At 36.1% G+C, this 12,124-nt stretch overlaps 1 pseudogene; it reads right to left on the bottom strand.

Moving 5' to 3' along the window:
- The window catches only part of LOC125342993, a 99,529-nt pseudogene extending 87,870 nt beyond the window's left edge, over nt 1-11,659 (bottom strand).
- Nucleotides 11,660-12,124: the final 465 nt, after the last annotated feature.

Raw genomic sequence — 12,124 nt, 5'->3', positions numbered from 1 at the left:
CTTGACTATCTTCAATAATTCAGACAAGGGGAATCAACATAGTACTTGTTCTGTGATTTTAGTATTTTGTCTACCTTTTGCAACTTATTTTAATGTATTGGCTTACACATTTAGTCTTGGGGATGAAGCCCTTAGTCTGTGCATGCTTGGCAGGTGCTCTACCACTGAGTTATAAGCATAGCCCCTATTTCACCTATACCAATGTTTTCACAGTTTAGCATGAGTCCTTTTTTCAAAAAAGCTAAATAATTTCCCCGGGCTGAGAATATGGCCTAGTGGCAAGAGTGCTAAATAATTTCCTATTTTATTTGTACCCTAAAATTTCTCTATTCATTAATCTTAATAAGGTGTGTACTTTAAATATTACTTATTCAGTAATTATAACAAATTGGCCATGCTAATATAAGAGGGTAATAAAGAAAACTAGGTTTAGGGTCTATAGGAATTGTCTTATCACTTTAAAATTTTTCCTGTAAATCAAGAAGTTATACACTCATTTGCTAAGAATAACTTAGTTTTAGAATGCTATTTCTTTTTAGAATCTTAATAAATTGAAAAATCTTGATTTTTCTTTCTAGCTAATTCCCTACATTTAATCCATCAACAATTCCAATTATCTCTGCTTAAAAATGCTTTTTAAATTAAAGTACATCTTATCAGTTTCACAGTTATGTACTCTATTTCCAGGCCACCTTCACTTCTGTGTTACACTCTTCATCTTACTCTTTATTCTGTCTATTGGTTTTATAGTCTCTACTTGCTGCACAAATCCAAGATAACTTTATGTTTTAGTGTAAACTAAATCATAGTACTTCCTTGAACAAAGGTCTTTGGTACCTTCCCAACACATTTAAAAATTAAATACCTTTTAATTGTTTACAGAGCTCTGTATTATATGTCTTTATGTCTTAACACTCTCTACCATATTAACTTACTCTTCTTCCAGTGAGCTCATTGCTGACCCTCAAACACAACAGGCAATTCTTTGAATATTTTCCTTTGTTTTCCCATAGATTGTCCCCCTAACTAACCCCTTCTAATTACATTTAGCTCTAATATTATTACTTCTTTAGCAGTTGTCCATATTTGATATTATTTATACGATTTGTTCAATAATTCTAGCAGAGCCTTTTCTCATTTTCTTCATGTAACTTGTTATTGTCTAAAATTATAGTATTTATTTATAATAGAATGAAACTAAGTGTTGGCAATAATTAATACAAAACGCCTATCAAGTTTTCCTCAGGGAAAAATACTATAGTAGGAAATAACTCTATGAGAACTGAAATCAAGCACATTATTTTAAAAATACATTTATTATTTTAATTATTTTTAAATACTTATATAAGGGGGTTCCAGTTTAATATGTCAGTTTATGTCTAATACATCTTGATCAGTCATCTCTTCCATCATCACTGTTTCCCACACTCCTGACTCCACCTATTCCCCTGAAATTTTCCAGTTCCATTTTCACATATACACATTGAATATTATGACTGTATTCTCACAGCATTCCCCTTTCCATTATCTATGCCTCCCCTTAACTATTAAGAACCTTAGACAAGACATTAGCTTCCAGACAACTTCTAATCCCATTTGTCACCACCACACACAGTCATGCATCATCTAATGTTTTCCCATTTCTCTATTATAAAATTAAAGCAAATATAAAATTTAAGCAAAGGGAAGGTTGAGGATTAAAAGAGCTAATCCATAACATAGTGCAGAATGTTATATATGAAAAAGTCAATAAGTTTTCTTTATCATTATCAGACTTCTTCACATGCGCTACTGTGATCTGATATGACATGCAGGGGTTTAAGATATTGTATATTAATCAAACACTTGAATTGATTCAAATGTTTATGGTTGACAAGTGATGCATATAAAAAGTGATGAAATAGGTACTGGATTTTAATCATTACTGAGAATTAACAAGTGTATGGTCATCTATAAAAGATGAGAGGTATTTTAAATCTTTTTAACTTCTTGAAAAGGTCATAGAGAATTTTATTTTCTCCTCTGTGAATCTGATATAGACAATATTACCAATATTATGTATCATCCATTCAGAAAAAAAAAAAAACCACAAAACTACTGCTACAGAACTGAAAAGCCAAAAGGAACATCTGAAAATGGCTAGTTTCATAGTTTCTAGTATCATACTGACAACTTTATATGAGGGAATTTCAGTAATATGAATGATGACATGATCTATTGGTATGTACATATATTTGACATATCCTTGAAAAATAAAAAGAAATGATGACTAGGAATGTGGCTTAGTGGCACAGTACTTGCCTAGCATTCATGAGGCCCTGGGTTCAATTCCTCAGTACCACATCATCAAAAAAATAAAATTGATTTTTAAAAACAAATAGTGAGTTCTAATGCACTGCATCATATACATATATATATATAGAGAGAGAGAGAGAGAGAATCTTTTGAGATGTCTCTTTACAAGGAACAACACTCAAACATTTGTAATAATTTAAGATTGTAAAATGAAATGTTAATCAAATTGGTAAAAGGCAACAGAATTCTAAATTACCCTTTTTAATTTTTGGCCTAAAATTTTATTCATTCCACAACACCCTCCTTCTCCCCCACTAAAAAACTGACCTGGCAGGTGAAAACATCAGGTTCAGCATTATTGCATTTTTCTCACCACAGGCTCCCAGGCATACTATCTGATTGGCTTCCTGCTGTTCCATCATATTGACAGAGATTCTGTTTGGAAACTGTCATCCCTGATTTCCTCACTTGATTTCACTTCTGGTGTTGTTTAAGCAGTTGTTGATAGACTAATTGCTAAGTAATTACAACTAGTCTATAGAATAGTCTCACTTATTCTATAGAATAGTCTGACTTTATAAGATTTATCATCACCAAGAATGTATTTAAACAAATATCTTATCTATGTATCATATATATTTGCTCTGCAGAAACAAAAATAGAACATATCTTTTCAGTATTGTGGCCATCCCCTTGAAGAGAAAGTCAATAAATGAAAAGAGGAAAGAAAAAGGTTAAAATCCTAGTACTATAAATACTGATATGTATAAAGTGGCAAAGATGATGAAACTTACAAAATCTATAAGATGTAAATTTCATATTGGCTCTAAATTTCATATGGTCCAGTACAATTATAGGATCTCTTTAGTGTTAACTTTTCTTCATTCCATTATATGGAAAAATAAATCAATCTCATATCACTTTAGCACTGAATAAATAGAATTACGAATTATAAGAGCAATATAAAACATCCTAAGTACTCAATAAATACACAGTTATTACATTATGTAAATCTTCTTTATACATTATTCTTACCTCTCATTTTAAAATTTTATTTTTTATTGTAAAGATGATATACAGAGGGGTTACAATTTTATAAGCCAAGAATTGGTCACATTTGTTTTTGAATAGTGGCATCCCCTCCCTCACTTTCTCCCCTATCATTCCCAAGTTGTTTTTGTTTATTTTTTTCTACTTCCAAGATTTATAGTTCATTTACAACATAATGTCTAGTGAGTATCACTGCTGAATTAGATCATCTTTTATCCAACCATTTCTGTGATTATCCCTCTTTACTACGTGAAAAATCCAAGCGCAGTTACAGATACCAACCCTAGCAAGATTACATACATGAAGTTCTGGCAGTTGTTTCTCATTAAAGGATCCAGTAAACTATCCAAGGCTATTTTACTTATAAAAACTGTCATTATATTGTAGTATATTAGTAGAATAATGGATTCTCACCACCTGATGATTGTAATAGACATGGAAAAGTCACTTGGCAAAATTCAACACATTTTCATGCAGAAAATATTCTACACATTTTATGCAGAATCTGAAATGTATGAAATATTCTCAACCGATAAAGGTTGTTTATGGAAACTTTACAGTTAACTTGAAACTTAAAAATGAAAGATTCAGTCTTTTCCCCTTAAGATCTGGAAACTAGAAGTTATTATTTCTTTCATTGTTTCCCCTTTGGTCCATTCCCTGTTGTCACTGCATTTCATTTTGGTTCCCTGTGTCTTGTATATATATTTATTTGATTTGGGTAAGGGAAGGGGAAAAACAAAATAGTGAGGAAAGGACAAAAGTTGAGCCAATGTAACAGTGATACTCACAAGACAATATGTTGTAAATGAACTTTAGAACTTGGGGAGGCGTAGAGTGGCAGAAGGGAAAGTGAGAGAAAAATGAGGGAGGGGTAACAAGGTTTGACAAGAAATGTACTCATTACCTTATGTATGCAGATGAAACCCCTCTGTACATCACCTTGACAAAAAAAATCAAATTTGAAAAACGAATTGGAATTTTTTCTGAATAATTATTTATTTTTTGTCAAGGTGATGCACAGAGGGGTTACAGTTTCATGGGTACATTTCTTGTACAATTTGTTACCTCCTCCCTCATTACTGCCTCCTCCACCCCTCTATTTTTTCATATGTCTCTTGGCCATTCTCATTTCCTCATCAGAGAAGTCTCTTTGTAAGTCTTTAGCCCACTTGATGAGGGGGCTATTGGTTCTTTGCAGTTTTGTTTTGGAAGAAGGTATTTTTTTAGTTCTGCATATATTTTAGATATGAGGCCTTTGTCTGTTTTATGGACAATAAAGATCTTCTCCCAATCTGTGGGCTGTCTGTTTATCTTGCAAGCTGTGTCTTTTGCCTGCAGAAACTCTGAAGTTTGATGAAGTCCCATTAGTCCAACCTTTCTTTGATTTGTTGCATTTTTGCCCTTTTGTTAAGGAAGTTTCTTTCTGTGCCAAGGAGCCCAAGTGTTTCTCCTATTGCTTCTTGCAGTGTTTTCAGAGTATCTGTATTTACTTTGAGGTCTTTGATCCATTTGGAATTGATTTTGGTGCGGGGTGATTTATAAGGATCTAGTTTTACTTTGTTGCAGGTGTTTAACCAGTTTTGCCAGCACCATTTCTTAAACAACCTGTCTTTATTCCATCTTTTTTTCTTTAGCTACTTTATCAAAGATTAAGTAGGCATAGTTCTGCGGGTTCATTTCTGGGTCTTCAGTTCTGTTTTATTGGTCCTCAGGCCTCTTCTGCCAATACCAAGCTGTTTTGAGTACTATAGCTTTGTAATACAACTTAAAGTTAATATTGTAATTCCTCCAGCACTGTTTTGCCTACTTAGGATTGTTTTTGCTATTCAGGGTCTTTTATTGTTCCATATGAATTTCTTCATTGCTTCCTCTATTTCATTAAAAAATGGTGTTGGGATAGTAATGGGTATTGCATTGAATTTGTAGATAGCCTTTGGCAATACTGCCATTTCGACAATGTTAATCCTCCCAATCCAGGAGCATAGGAGATTTTTCCATTTCCTTACTCTGCCTTAATTTCCTTTTCATGGTTTTAAAGTTCTCATCATAGAGGTCTTTCACTTCTTGGGTTAGGGTTATTCCTAGGTATTTTAAGCTATTTGAGACTATTACAAAAGGAGTTCCTTTCCTGATTTCAGCCTTAGTCTTTGGGTGGTTGGCATATAGAAAAGCCACCGATGTTTGCAGGTTTATTTTATATCCTGCTACTTTGCCAAAGTTTTGGATCAGCTCAAGTAACTTGGGTATAGAGTCTACATGGTTCTTTAGATGTAGGGTCATGTAGTCTGCAAAGAGAGGGAGTTTTACTTCATCTTTTCCTATTTGGATCCCCTTTATGTCTTCCTCTTGCCTTTTTGCTCTGGCTAGGAATTGTAGTGCTATGTTGAAGAGGATAGAGAGAACAGACAACCTTGTCTTGCTACTGATTTTAGAGGAAATGGCATTAACTTTTCCCCATTAAGAGTAATGTTCTTTGGGAGTTTGTTGTTGCCTTACTTATATTCAGAAATGTTCCCTGGAATCCTAGTTTCTCCAAATCTTTTATCATAAATCAGTGCTGGATTTTATGAAATGTTTTTTCTGCATCTAGCAAAATAATCATGTGATTCTTGACCTTGCTCTGGTGTGGTGGATTACATTGATTGAGCTGGGTATATTGAAGTAGCTCTGCATACCGGGAATGAATCCAGTTTGGTCATAATGTATGATTTTTTGTGCTGACCTTTTGAAGTTGATTGGCCAGAATTTTATTGAGAATTTTTGCATCGATGTTCATCAGGGAAATCGGTCTATAGATCTCTTTCCTTGATGAGTCCCTGCCTGGTTTTGGGATGAGCGTTATACTAGCATCATAGAATGTGTTTGGTAGGGAACTTTCACTTTCAATTTCATTGAAGAGTTTGAGAAATACTGGTGTGAATTCTGTTTTTGACAGCCTTTTAGAATTCTGCTGTGAATTCATCTGGATGGGAGAGCTCTTATTGCAGTTTTTATTTCAATGCTGTATATGAGTCTGTTTAGAAGTATTAAATCTTCATGGGTAAATTTGGGCATATCAATTTTTTGCTAGGAATTCTTCCATTTCTTCCAGGTTCTCAAATTTGTTGATGTAAAGGTTTGCAAAATATTCCCTTATTGTATTCTGAATCTTGGTTTTTTTCTGTGGTGATGTTACCTGTTTTACCTCTGATCATGTTATTTGGGTGTGCTGTCTTCGTTTTTTTGGTCAGATTTGCTAGGAGTCTGTCTAGTTAATTTTTTCAAAGAATCAACTCTTCATTCTGTTGATTCTTTTTATGGTTTCTTTCTCTCTTTTTTTTTTTTACTCTAAGTCATTTAATTCTGATTTAATTACAATTATTTACTTCCGTCTATTGGCTTGTTCTCTTTCAAGGAGCTTAAGGTGCTTCCTTAAGTTGTTGAATTGATGTTTCTCCAGTTTGTTGATGTAGGAACTCAGAGATATAAATTTTCCTCTGAGTACTGCCTTTGCTGTGTCCCAAAGGATCAGTTACTTTGTGTGCTCATCTTGGTTTAATTCCATAAACATTTGAATTTCTGTTCTAATTTCTTCAATGACTCACTGGTGGTTCAGCAATGTGTTGTTTACTCTCCATGAATTGTAGGATTTCCTGTGGTGGCTGTTTGAGTTGAGCTCTAATTTATTCCATTGTGGTCTGAGAGAATTCAGGGAATGATTTCGATACTTCCGAATTTGTAAGATGTGATCTATTTTGGAGAATGTTCCATGTGCTGCTGAAAAGAATGTATATTCTGTTATTGCTGGACGGAACATTTTGTAGATGTCGGTTAAGTCTAGTTGGTCTATGTAGTTGTTTAGTTCTGAGGTTTCTTTGCTCAGTTTTTGGCGTGTTGATCTGTCCAGAGGTGACAGTGGAGTGTTAAAGTCTCCAACTATCAATGTGTTTGGATCTATGAGTGTTTTTAGAGTCAGTAGTGTTTGTTTGATGAAGTTGGGTGTTCCTGTATTTGGGTTGTAGATATTTAGGATGGTTAGAAGTATTAAATCTTCATGGGTAAATTTGGGCATATCAATTTTTTGCTAGGAATTCTTCCATTTCTTCCAGGTTCTCAAATTTGTTGATGTAAAGGTTTGCAAAATATTCCCTTATTGTATTCTGAATCTTGGTTTTTTTCTGTGGTGATGTTACCTGTTTTACCTCTGATCATGTTATTTGGGTGTGCTGTCTTCGTTTTTTTGGTCAGATTTGCTAGGAGTCTGTCTAGTTAATTTTTTCAAAGAATCAACTCTTCATTCTGTTGATTCTTTTTATGGTTTCTTTCTCTCTTTTTTTTTTTTACTCTAAGTCATTTAATTCTGATTTAATTACAATTATTTACTTCCGTCTATTGGCTTGTTCTCTTTCAAGGAGCTTAAGGTGCTTCCTTAAGTTGTTGAATTGATGTTTCTCCAGTTTGTTGATGTAGGAACTCAGAGATATAAATTTTCCTCTGAGTACTGCCTTTGCTGTGTCCCAAAGGATCAGTTACTTTGTGTGCTCATCTTGGTTTAATTCCATAAACATTTGAATTTCTGTTCTAATTTCTTCAATGACTCACTGGTGGTTCAGCAATGTGTTGTTTACTCTCCATGAATTGTAGGATTTCCTGTGGTGGCTGTTTGAGTTGAGCTCTAATTTATTCCATTGTGGTCTGAGAGAATTCAGGGAATGATTTCGATACTTCCGAATTTGTAAGATGTGATCTATTTTGGAGAATGTTCCATGTGCTGCTGAAAAGAATGTATATTCTGTTATTGCTGGACGGAACATTTTGTAGATGTCGGTTAAGTCTAGTTGGTCTATGTAGTTGTTTAGTTCTGAGGTTTCTTTGCTCAGTTTTTGGCGTGTTGATCTGTCCAGAGGTGACAGTGGAGTGTTAAAGTCTCCAACTATCAATGTGTTTGGATCTATGAGTGTTTTTAGAGTCAGTAGTGTTTGTTTGATGAAGTTGGGTGTTCCTGTATTTGGGTTGTAGATATTTAGGATGGTTATATCTTCCTGTAGGAGAGATCCCTTTATTAGTATGTAGAAACCTTCTTTGTCTCTTCTTATCTCGTCTTACTGTTTTAAATTTGAAGTCAATATTATCTGACACTAAGATTACAACTCCAGCCTGCTTATGGGGGCCATTTGCTTAGTAGATTTTATTCTAGCCTTTCACTTTTAGAAGATGCTTACTTTTGCTGGGTAGATGTGTCTCTTGGAGGCACAGAAAGTTGGCTCTTGATTTTTGGTCCAACTTATGAGCCTATGTCATTTAATTGGAGAGTTAAGTCCATTAATATTGAGAGTTAGGATTGAGAAATAATCATTTGTTACTTTCATTATAGCGATCTTTTTAAAGGCTGTGTCTTCCCAAATCTTGTTCTAATATCTGATTTTCTATTTAGAATTCATTTCTCTTTTTGTGATCTTAATTATTTTCCTTCTGTAGGACATCCTTGCGGATTTTCCGTAATGCTGGTTTGGTGGAGATATATTGTTTCAGTTTTTCCTAACTGTTTTTCCTTATTTGACCTTCGCCTATGAATGAGAGTTTAGCTGGGTACAGTATTCTTGGTTGGTAGTTATTCTTTAGGGTGTGGCATACCTCATTCCAGGCTCTCCTTGCTTTCATGGTTTCTGCTGAGAAGAATGGAGAAATTCTGATTGGTTTTCCTTTATATGTGATTGTTTTTTTCTCTCTAGCAGCTTTAAGGATTGTTTCCTTAGTCTCTATTAATCCTGTTTTGATCACAATGTGTCAGTGGGATATCCTATTCTGGTCTGGTCTGTTTGGGGTTCTAAATGCTTCTTGTATCTGTATAGGCCTATCCTTCTGGATATTTGGGAAGTTATCTGCTATTATTCTGTTGAACATATTGCCTATTCCTATTGAGGTTTTCCTCGATACCTATTAGCATTAAATTGTGCTTCCTGTTTGTGTCTTGGAGCTCCTGAAGTGATCTGTTTTGCTGATTGGATTGGTTTTGTATTATTTTCTGTTCTTTCTTTATAAAGTCTAGGGAATCTTCAGTTCCTGAGATTCAATCCTCTGCTTCATCTAGTCTGCTTTGTAGGCTAGCTACTTGATTTTGAATCTCCCTTCCTTTTGACTGGTCTTTTTTGATGGCTTCCATGTCGGCTATAATTTTCTCTTAAGTCCTGTGTGGACTTCTTTACTTCATTAATTTGGTTCTGTGTGCTGTCTCTCAAATCTTTTAGCTGGTCAGCTATCTTTTCATAGAACACTTGAAGTTCATTTACCTTTCCATTTGTTGGAGCCATGAAATCCTGTATTAATTAATGGCTGGATTGATGTATTCATCTTTGGCTGGCCTCCTCATGCTCTAGAATAGTTGTCTAAACAGATTCAAACTTTTCATTTAACATTTTTATCAGCAGAGTTTGTAGAGCATTTTGAGGGTTCTCTTCTAGGCCTTTGATTGACTGCTCCATTTCCTGTTTGTTTTGAGTGAGAGATGATATTCCCTGATTTACCATCTCTCTTGTGCTTCTTCTGCCTATTTGGATTGGAAATGCCAATCCATAGCCACCTGTGAGCATTGTTTAAGACCCCAAGCAGACTTTACTGAGCCCTGTTCTATAAATCTGCAAGATTCACAATCACATACAGATATCTTCCCTCTGTTTTTTGTATATAAAAGCAGAGTTGGTGTCCATGCAGAATTTTAATATAGCAACCAACCCTGAGCCCTGTATTCAGTATTTACTCTTTCATGGTTATAACCATATGAGCAAATTTACTTCTTTTTGGACTGGTGGGATTTCTATATGAACCCATTTGACTCACTCAGATTGAACAGGGATACCCTCTATATAGTCTGCCAATAACTAGGTGTCAGTAGAGTCTGTAGGTCCTGGAAGTAAATTTAGGAGGGTAAGTTAGGAGTAGTGAAGAAAATGGAGTAAAGAGGACTGGGTGATGATGATTTAGGTTTAGTTTCAGTGAAGTGGATAGGTGGAGAAGAGTAGAATTGTAATAAAGAACAAGATTAAAATGATATACAATGGAGAGTCAACAGAAAAGAGTAAAGGTATAGTCAAAGGAAAGTAATTTTAAAGAAAAAAATGTGAAAAGAGAAACAAAGAAAAAATACAGAAATACAAATACACAAAAAAGAATAAAGCAAACAAACAAACAACAACACAAAAATGAAAGATAAAAAATAAAAAAGTAAAAAAAAATGGATAAGAAACAACAAGAACAGACAAATATATGAGGCCAAAGGTAGTCTTTCTTGTTTGGGTGGGCTCTTTCCAGCCTTTGGTTTCCTTGCAATGGTCTACAGTCTACTTTCCTGCTCCTTGGCTGGTTTGTTTGATTTCCTTTCTGCTTAGAGGGGGTGGATCTGCTCTGACCCTCCTCCCCTATTAGTTAAATCCTGGCTCTCTGTGGTTGACATAGCTTGAAGTTAGGAATTGGGTGCCTTCTGCAGTTGGGGAACACTGAACAGTTTCAGGAACCATGGCTCCTCCTGTCTGCTTTGGGGCTGCTTCGTTTAACACCTGCCTCTGACTATACTGCAGACTCAGCAGGGCGGGGCACCTCGGGCCTAGTTTACCTGACTAAGAGCCGCTTGCCCTAGGGGATGTTCCTCCCTCCTGGGCAGGGTGACCTTCTCCTGAGCAGAGCTTTGTGTGGAATTCAGCTCAGTTTGTTGGTAGGAATTGGGCGTCCTCTGTAATGGGGACATTTATCTGTCTGGGGAACTGTTACCTTTCCCATCTGTTTGTTCCGTTCTGCCAGTAGCTGCTCACTGCTTTCTGTTTAATTTTAGAAATTCTGGCTGCTGGGTGGGGCAGTGTGGGGCGGGGTGGGGCACCTCTGGCTGAGTTTACCTGAGTCTGTGAGCCCAGGCTGGCCTGGGGAAAGATCCTCCCACCTGGGCGGGTGACCTTCTCCTGGGCGGAGCTGGCTCTCACTGTTCTGTCACTCTTGCCCTTTTCAAAGATGGCCCCTTCAACCACACTTTCCCCTGGCCTGCTTTAGTTCCAGTCTGTTCTGACCCCCATCTATGCCACAGTCAATGATGGCACTTCGCTCTGGTGGTGGGGGAAGGGCTAGCTTCCAGATGCTGCTCTGTGGGCGCCAATGAGAGTGTCTTTCGTGGGGCACTCATGCTTTCTCTAGAATTTTGGCCCATCTGTGCTCAAGCCTGTGATTCACCTCTGTCTGCTGCCGTCTGGTCAATTTCTTCCTGGTCACCGCTGTGTGCTTTAGGTGCATGGAGGGCCAGGCGCTGTGTTGGTGCTGAAATCTGTCTTTTCAGATCAGCAAAGTCCATTTTTCATTTCTGGCCAGAATCCCTATACTGTTATAACTTACTTGGGTTGTCTTTCTGGGAGCAAATGTTTCTCTGGAGAGGGAAAAGTGGGATCTCAGAGTGAGCTTAGTTAGGGCTGTGATGCTCCTCTGCTGTCTTCCCCAGGTCTTCATGAATTGGAATTTGATACACAACAATAAGCAATAATAAAATGAAATTCTGACAATTCATTTAAATAAATATAAAAAGAAGAAAATTGGTGGGAACACATTTTACAAGAGTAGTGTAAAACTTGTACAAATATTCTCTGGCTTATACTACTCTAACCTATAATATCTTTTTGTGCTGGTCCTGGGGCTTGAATATAGGGATTAGGCACTGTTCCTGAGTATCTTTTGCTCAAGACCAGTATGCTCTCATTTGAGCCATAGCTCTACTTCTAGCTCTTTTGTTAGTTTACTGAAGATAAGGGTCTCGTGGACTTTC

Source organism: Perognathus longimembris, chromosome 28 (genome assembly GCF_023159225.1).
Source record: "Perognathus longimembris pacificus isolate PPM17 chromosome 28, ASM2315922v1, whole genome shotgun sequence".
Classification (NCBI taxonomy): Eukaryota; Metazoa; Chordata; class Mammalia; order Rodentia; family Heteromyidae; genus Perognathus; species Perognathus longimembris.
The sequence above is the reverse complement of the archived record's forward strand: the minus strand, read 5'-3'. Positions and strand labels throughout refer to the sequence as shown.